Below are 8651 nucleotides of genomic sequence, written 5' to 3' on the forward strand. Positions count from 1 at the left end.
TTTGAAACTTAGGGGGTGAAGAGAAGAGTATTATATAGAACATTCTGAAAACTCCAACAAGACCTAAAATGCAAATGAGACACTTTAATGAAAAGTGAGGCTTGATGTCTTTGACCTCTCTACATGACTAAAATTTTAATTTCATTTTAAAACATGAAATAATTATGTGTCTGCTTCTGAACCACTGGAGTTGAAATTTTATACATGGATGAGTCCCATCGACTTTGCATGCTTAATTGCTCATTAAGATGGTTACCTTGGCAACTGCTATGTCAAATATTTTTTACAACTTTGACATAAAGAGAACCTTGTTGAAGTAACTCAATAGCATTAAGTAAAAAGTGATATATTTACAAGCTACTAAGATTTTTATCTATCAAATGAAAACTGCCTATCAAGTATGAACTTCTCAAAACTATAGTTGTGAAGTTCACAACATATCATTATAGCTGAGTGAGCTTCTCTTATAAATTGTGGTACAATATCCATATTTTTGATCTGACCTTTTCTGAACAACAGGAAAAGGGATTCTGATAGTGTAAATGTCCAATTTAAACTTCTGTAACTACATTCTCAAGGCAACAACTCCATTTCAATTAACATTTATTTTACCAATAACACTGCTAGAATTTTGAGATATAAAACTGAGTAAAGTATCATCCAGCTTCTTGAAAACTTTTGTAATGAGGCAGGAACTTGTCACTTATTCATTCATTCAAAAATATTATACATGGATACATGCTAAGTCTCTTCAGTTGTGCCCATCTCTTTGTGATTCAATAGACTGTAGACTGCCAGGCTCTTCTATCTATGAGATAATCCAGGCAAGAATGCTGGAGTGGGTTGCCATGCCCTCCTCCAGGGGATGGTCCCAATCCAGGCATTGAATTCACGTTTCTTATGTCTCCTGCACTGATAGGCTGGTTCTTTACCACTAGTGCCACCTGGGAAGCCCCCCGAATATTATAAAGCACTTATATTGTCCCAGGTACTTTTCTAAGAGCTGGGGGTAGGGAGGGATGCACAACTAATGAACTAAACTCTTTGTCCTTAGGGGAATTTGCATTAAATTGTGAAAAAAATAGGTTATAAAAAGTGTTTGTTGAGAAAAACAAAGCAGAGAAGGGGAATAAACAGTGTGTGTAGGTGTGGGAAAGGGCACAGCTGTAATTTTTTTTTCTTAGATCACAGGAAACCTTAATACAGTTAAAATGAAAGTGCTGGGTTCCATCTGGATGACCCCAGTTTTGTTGGCAACACTCAGAACATCATGGTAGGTGTAGTCTAAAATTTCTTCCCTGCTCAGTGTGTTGACCTTGGCCGTATCAGAGTTGCGGAGTTTCTTCATAGCTTGTTGGATCTACCCAGACAAGCAGAGTGAGCAGGTGGGTTGCTGCTCTCCATTTCTCTATGACCACCTCAGAAATCAAAGAAAGCCTGACTGTGGCCCGGTGGACAAGTTTATTTCTCCTGGGAGAACTCTCCTGAAGGTACATGGCCTGCTTTCAGAGTTTCAGGGTCCTAAGCCAAAGGTTCCAAATAGGAAAAGGAGTACGTCAAGGCTGTATATTGTCACCCTGCTTATTTAACTTATATGCAGAGTACATCATGAGAAACGCTAGACTGGAAGAAACACAAGCTGGAATCAAGATTGCTGGGAGAAATATCAATAACCTCAGATATGCAGATGACACCATCCTTATGGCAGAAAGTGAAGAGGAGCTAAAGAGCCTCCTGATGAAAGTGAAAGAGGAGGTGGGAGGGGGGGTTCATGTTTGGGAACGCATGTACACCCGTGGTGGATTCATGTCAATGTATGGCAAAACCAATACAGTATTGTAAAGTAAAATAAAGTAAAAATAAAAATTAAAAAATAAATAAATAAAAATAAATTAAAAAAGAAAGAAAGAAAGTGAAAGAGGAGAGTGAAAAAGTGGGCTTAAAGCTCAACATTCAGAAAACGAAGATCATGGCATCTGGTCCCATCACTTCATGGGAAATAGATGGGGAAACAGTGTAAACAGTGTCAGACTTTATTTTCTTGGGCTCCAAAATCACTGCAGATGGTGGTTGCAGCCATGAAATTAAAAGACGCTTACTCCTTGGAAGAAAAGTTATGACCAACCTAGACAGTATATTCAAAAGCAGAGACATTACTTTGCCGACTAAGGTCCATCTAGTCTAGGCTATGGTTTTTCCAGAAGTCATGTATGGATGTGAGAGTTGGACTGTGAAGAAGGCTGAGCGCTGAAGAATTGATGCTTTTGAACTGTGGTGTCGGAGAAGACTCTTGAGAGTACCTTGGACTATGAGGAGATCCAACCAGTCCATTCTGAAGGAGATCAACCCTGGGATTTCTTTGGAAGGAATGATGCTGAAGCTGAAACTCCAGTACTTTGGCCACCTCATGAGAAGAGTTGACTCATGGGAAAAGACTGTGATGCTGGGAGGGATTGGGGGCAGGAGGAGAAGGGGACGGCCGAGGATGAGATGGCTGGATGGCATCACCGACACGATGGACGCGAGTCTGAGTGAACTCCAGGAGTTGGTGATAGACAGGGAGGCCTGGCATACTGCGATTCATGGGGTCGCAAAGAGTCGGACACAACTGAGCGACTGAACTGAACTGAAGCCAAAGGAAGATGGGAGGTGTATGGGTCTTTTTCTTCTTTAATCTGTTTGACTTCTTTCTGCATGGCCTTCTTTGCTTAGAAAACCTCTCTTTTGCTTCAGTTTTTGCAAAGTCTTCTTTTCTTTCTGAATCACCTTAAAAAAGGGACAGCTGTCATTTCAAGTAGAACAGTCAAGGAAGGCTTCTAGAGAATGTACTATTTAAACAGAGATTTGAGGAAGTGAGAGAGCTAGGCATGCGAATACTGTGCGGCAAGTGCATAGGCCCTGGGGTAGGTGTGTGCCTGGTATGCTAAAGGCAGGGAAGGCAGACGTAAAAACACACTGTTATAAACGGTACTTGTGGTAAAAAGTACTCCCAAGAAAAGGGTTCTTGGGTTTAATACTTATATTGCTCTTGTTGTTTAGTTGCTAAGTCATGTCCAACTCTTTTGTGACCTCACAGACTGTAGTCCGCTAGACTCCTCTGTCCATGGGATTTCCCAGTGAAGAGTACTGGAATGGGTTGCATTTCCTCCTCCAAGAGATCCTCCTGATCCAGGGATTGAATTTTAGTCTCTTGTGTCTCCTGCATTGGCAGGAGGACTCTTTACAGATAAGCCATCTGGGAAGCCTTTACATTGTATAACCATAAAAAGTACTTTTACTTTAAGGATTTCAGATAGATTTGTTAACAGTGACACCTTAACCAATATGATAATAAGTAGACATGTTTGTTATGCCCACTTTATGCATTTGAGGGACAGAAGATTAAGAAAAGTTTGGCAATGTGACTAAGAATATGAGCCTGGAAGCTATTTTGCCTGAGTTAAAAAATCCCAACTGTGCACTGGGAAAATTACTTCACTTCTCTTTCTGTCAGTTTCCCACTTTAAAATGGAGATGATAATATACCTCTGTGCTTCTCAGGAGGCTCAGTCGTAAAGAATCCACCTGCCAATGCAGGAGACTTAAGAGATGCAGGTTCAATCCCTGGGTCACGAAGATCCCCTGGAGAACAAAATGGCAACCCACCCAATATTCTTGCCTGGAAAATCCAATGGACAGAGGAGCCTGGTGTATTACAGTCCATGGGGTCTCAAAGAGTCAGACACGACTGAGCAGAAGCCCATTGTCATGATGGAGATTAAATAAGAAAATACAAAGACTCCTCTTTGTGCCTCTGAGACTTTAATGTGTATATGAAGTGAAGCGAAGTCGCTCAGTCGCGTCCGACTCTTTATAAATCTCTTTAAAACACAGTTTCTGAGTCGGTAGGTCTGGAGTGCCCCTGAGATTCTGCATGTTTAACAAGTTTCTGGCGATGCTGCTGGTCCACAGACCACACTCTTATATCAAGGCTGTAAAGGATTTAGTACAGTGCCTGGCACACAGTCTGCATTAAATAAATTTAACCGTCATTACACTTTCGCACAGTAGAATTGGCAGGGAAACTAGATTAAAAAGCCAACAATTTCCCCTCCTTCTCTATCAGATATTTCCTGACAATACTGCATCTTTGAATAGAATTCTACTGCATTCTGAGTTCATGTGATGAATGTACATACAGATAACATGGTTTTCATTTTTTAAATCTATCAATAGCAGCACTCGGTACCCTCTCTGAATTTATGGTTTTAGGATGTAACAAAATAATACCTTGTGAATAGGAGGCATTCAATACACGTTTATTGGATCAAACAAATGTTCTTCTCAGAATTAACAGTGCTGTTGGGGTTTGGTTTTATTGTAATACAGTGGCATGTATGCCAAATCATTAAGAATGTGGCAATTGTGTTCCAAAAACCAAAGTACGTTTTCTAGTCTGATTGCCGTTAGAGTCTAATACAACGCAGACTCTAACCCAACAACTTCCTGCTTCCTGTGCCCTTCAGCAACGCAGTCTCTAACCCAAACTTTACATGCTCACAGCGCCCTCTACTGTTCAGGAACAAATTTGTGCCCCCAATTCCAATCCCTAGAACTACTGATACAAATAAAAATTCCGACGACTGGATTCACTTACCCCTGGAAGGTAGATCGCATCTACCTTTAAAGGAAAGAGGGTGGCCGTCTAGCAGCTGACCATGCAGGGAAGAGCGACTCTCTAGGTGGACTGCCGGGAAACTTCCATGTGAAACCTACCAGGATCCCAACAGGAGAGGAAAGCTGGTTATGATTTGTTGCCCTTTCTTCCCCTCAAGAGCACTAACTTGCTCTGCTGACCTTTTTTCCACACTAACCTCACCATCGCCTTTCATCTTCTTCTTCCTTAACTTTAGTTGCATTGTCAGCCCTTCCCACGTGCCCCTAATTCCACCCTTTGATTTTCCTTTGGAGAAACCTGGGAAAACAAGTCCTCGGGTTAAGGCCCCTTGCCCACCAAGCTGAGCAGGGCTCCTTTCACTGTGATTACATCATCTTTTTTTCAATCATCATCTTATTTTTTTGGGGGGGGGTGGAGGAATGCTTTTTAGTATATTGACAGAGTTGTGCAACCGCCACCATAATCTAATTTTAGAACATTTTTACCATCTCAAAGAGTTGACTCATTGGAGAAGACTTTGATGCTGGGAGGGATTGGGGGCAGGAGGAGAAGGGGACGACCGAGGATGAGAAGGCTGGATGGCATCACTGACTTAATGGACGCAACTCTGAGTGAACTCCCGGGAGTTGGTGATGGACAGGGAGGCCTGGCGTGCTGCGATTCATGGGGTCGCAAAGAGTCGGACACAACTGAGCGACTGAACTGAACTGAACTTTACCATCTCAGAAAGGAATTCCATACCCATTATCAATCACTCTCATCTCCCCCACCTGTCTTCAGCTCTAAGCAATCATCAATCTACTTGCTGTCTATAAATCTGACTAGTCATTTCATAGAAATTAGAGACTTTTCTGGTGGCTCAGACCGTAAAGTGTCTGACTACAATGCGGAAAACGTGGGTTCAATCCCTGGGTCAGGAAGACCTCCTGAAGAAAATGGCAACCCACTCCAGAATTCTTGCCTGGAGAATCCCACAGACAGAGGAGTCCGGTGGGCTGCAGTCATAGGATTGCAAAGAGTTGGACACCACTGAAGTGACTTAACACACACGCATGCAGGGTACTTCTATGCTTAGCATCTTGAGGGACAACCAAGCTATTTATGTCCCTTTACCTTTAAGTGAAACTTCATGACCCAACCCACCTAAGAGGAAAATATTGTTATTCTGATGACTGGTAAATAGAATGTTACTAGAATTATGCTCAGGAGGTTTCTAATAGGCAAATGAGTCATCCTTGAAAGACCAAAAGCCCAGGTCTTAACTGAGAAAATTATTCCTTTATACTATTCACTGTTTGAGACTCTCTGATCTTTCTTTCTTGACAGCTCTAAACGTGACCACCAGCAGAAATGTTTTCACATTCCTTTGAAGTACAGTTTTCTGACTCATGTCTTAGAGTTACTCCCACTCAGAATTTTATGATTTCTAAGCCTTCTTAGAAGCAAGCAGAGCAGTCTTAGATGATTTGTGAGGTTTAGTTATTTACAGCCATAATATTCAATTACTCAAACTATCATGTGCCTCTTGAGCATTTACTCCTCATGTGGCAAAACGGGAACAAGAGGACAGAGATGACAGAATTCCTCCACTGGAGGGGTTTATAATCTAGTTGGGGAGGAAAATAAAATTACAACTCAAAATATCACACACATGTCCCAGTGTCCTTAGCAACTCAAGTCTATAGGGCAGTGACAGCCAAATATTTCCAAGTCATGGCAAATACAGACTAGGATAGTACTTCCACAGACACTGAGGCACACAAAGGAAGCTGCTGAGTAGAAAGAAGCTCCCTGGTCTGGCAAGTCCAGGCTTCATCCGCATCCAGCCTCCCTGAAGTGGGTCACTACCTCCACTTGCTTCTAACTCATCAACTCACACCAGTATGACCTGTACTTGGGGGAAACTCTGGCCCACAGAGTCAATTTCAAACTTTTTTTGTTTTGTCTTCAAGAGACTCAGCAAACTGGCCTTAACCTCTCCAACTATTTCTCCTACAAGCCCTCAAGATCGAACAGCGTGGTCAGCTTACTATCTTCAGAGCACTAGGGACACTCCCTAGAATGTGTTCCTTCTCCAAAATGAGTCCTGGATAAATACTGATTGACAGGTTGCCTGGTTCTCAGCCCCACATAATTCATGCCAGCCACTCAAGTCTTCCTCACCCCTTAGAGTCCCAACAAGTCCCCCTGCCCTTTGAGAGATCTTCCTTGAGCCTCCTGGCCACAGAGGTTGCTTCTTTCTGTGCTCGCCCATGCCTCTTAGTGTTTTATCTACATGTTTGATTTGTAGTCTTGTGACAATACATTGTTGTTGGTCAGTTGCTCAGTTGATTCTGACTCTGCAACCCCATGAACTGCAGCAGGCCAGACTTCGCTGTCTTTCACTGTCTCCCGGAGCTTGCTCAAATTCTTGTCCATTGAGTCGGTGATGGCATCCAACCATCTCATCCTCTGTCGTCCCCTTCTCCCACCTTCAATCTTTCCCAGCATCAGGGTCTTTTTCAGTGAGTCGGTCTTTGCATCAGGTGGCCAAAGTATTGCAGCTTCAGCACCAGTCCTTCCAATGAATCTTCAGGGCTGATTTCCTTTAGGATTGACTGGTTTGATCTCCCTGCAGTCCAGGGAACTCTCAAAAGTCTTCTCCAGCACCACAGTTCGAAAGCATCAGTTCTTCAGGAGCTCAGCTACCAGATATTTCTCTGCCTCTCAGCATCCTTCAGTAAAAACAGAAACACTACCTTGAAGGAAGAGTATACATTGAGTCTACTCTGGACTGAACCAGTACATACCCTGACACTTTATATCCACTGGAGGGGCAGACTTCAGATTAACAGGCTCCTCCACGCATGGGCTCTGCATAGCCCAACACAGTAAGGGTCAGCGGGAGGGAGCAGAGTACAGTCCAGATGTCCTACTAGGCAGCCCGGAGTTCACACGCTTTCTTTATTTTCCCAGGAACTTGGTTTCTGTGCGGGATAATAAAATCCCTGCGCGTGTAAAGAGAAAATGGAAACCATATTTGCAAGAACTGCTTTCAGAAAGCGTCTTGGGGATGTTGGAAGGAATTCTTTTCATAAGCTGCTTGGGGGTGGGGCAGCGTGGGGTGGGGCAGGGGTGGGAGTGAGCCCCTCCTGGGACAAGCTGAAGAAACGGCAGATGATCAGCAAGCTGCCTTGGGAAAATGTCCCCAGATTGCAGGGCTTTGTTTTCCCGGGAGGAATAAGTTTGCTCTCCAAGGAGGGCGTGGTCACTGCCTCTAGTAAGGCTCCTTCTCGGACCTCCCTAACACCCAGCATCAAATCTGTAAGGGTCCTAGTGTTTAAAGATTAACCTGACCTGTACCCAAGTCTCCATTCAGCGAACAGGATCTTTGTTCTCAGTATCTGGCCTCCAGCTTCCAGTCCTCGCCCCCTCCCAGGCTTAATACCTGGTAGGCGCTTCTGGGTTTCAGGCTCAGCGTGAAACGTAGGGAGACGCGGTGTCCGCGCAGCGCCCCCGCGCGGCACTCGGCGGAAGTGCTGGCCGCGGAAGCCGCTGGAGCCCTGGGGTCTCCACCCGCATGTTCCATCTGCTCCATCGCGCTCTGCAGCCAGGTAACACGGAGATTCCCCAGCATCATTCTTTGCAGAGACCTACAATAGTGAGCTCTGTTATCAGATGCTTTCTGGGTCACTTCCTTTTTTCTTCTATCAAGATTTCTAGGTGGAAGTGAGCCTTAAAGACATTTCCATGTTCAGTCAAAGGAAGCTTCAGATAAGGACGGGGAAAAAATGAAGCAAAACACAAACCCGGCGCGCGGGGGGGGGGGGGGGGAGGGGGCCGGGGGGGGGGGAAGGAACAAATCTGACATTAAAAATCAATATTAAACAGCAACTCTTCACAGGGTGCCAGAATTCCTTCCAGGGCTCAGGTTTGTCAGTAAGGCCAGGGGGTGTAGCTGGACGACAGGAACTGGACAGATTTGGACAGACCGGAGATCAAAGAGGGAGACTGC

At 44.1% G+C, this 8651-nt stretch overlaps 1 long non-coding RNA gene across 1 annotated transcript; it reads right to left on the reverse strand.

The window, feature by feature from the left end:
* Window positions 1-759: 759 nt before the first annotated feature.
* On the reverse strand, window positions 760-5771 carry LOC132660266 (uncharacterized). The gene is made up of 2 exons (XR_009601685.1): window positions 4637-5771; window positions 760-2766 (listed from the first exon to the last, which is right to left on the reverse strand). It is a non-coding gene; the product is annotated as an uncharacterized LOC132660266 (long non-coding RNA).
* Window positions 5772-8651: the final 2880 nt, after the last annotated feature.

The sequence above is a fragment of the Ovis aries genome, chromosome 9, assembly GCF_016772045.2.
Source record: "Ovis aries strain OAR_USU_Benz2616 breed Rambouillet chromosome 9, ARS-UI_Ramb_v3.0, whole genome shotgun sequence".
Lineage (NCBI taxonomy): Eukaryota > Metazoa > Chordata > Mammalia > Artiodactyla > Bovidae > Ovis > Ovis aries.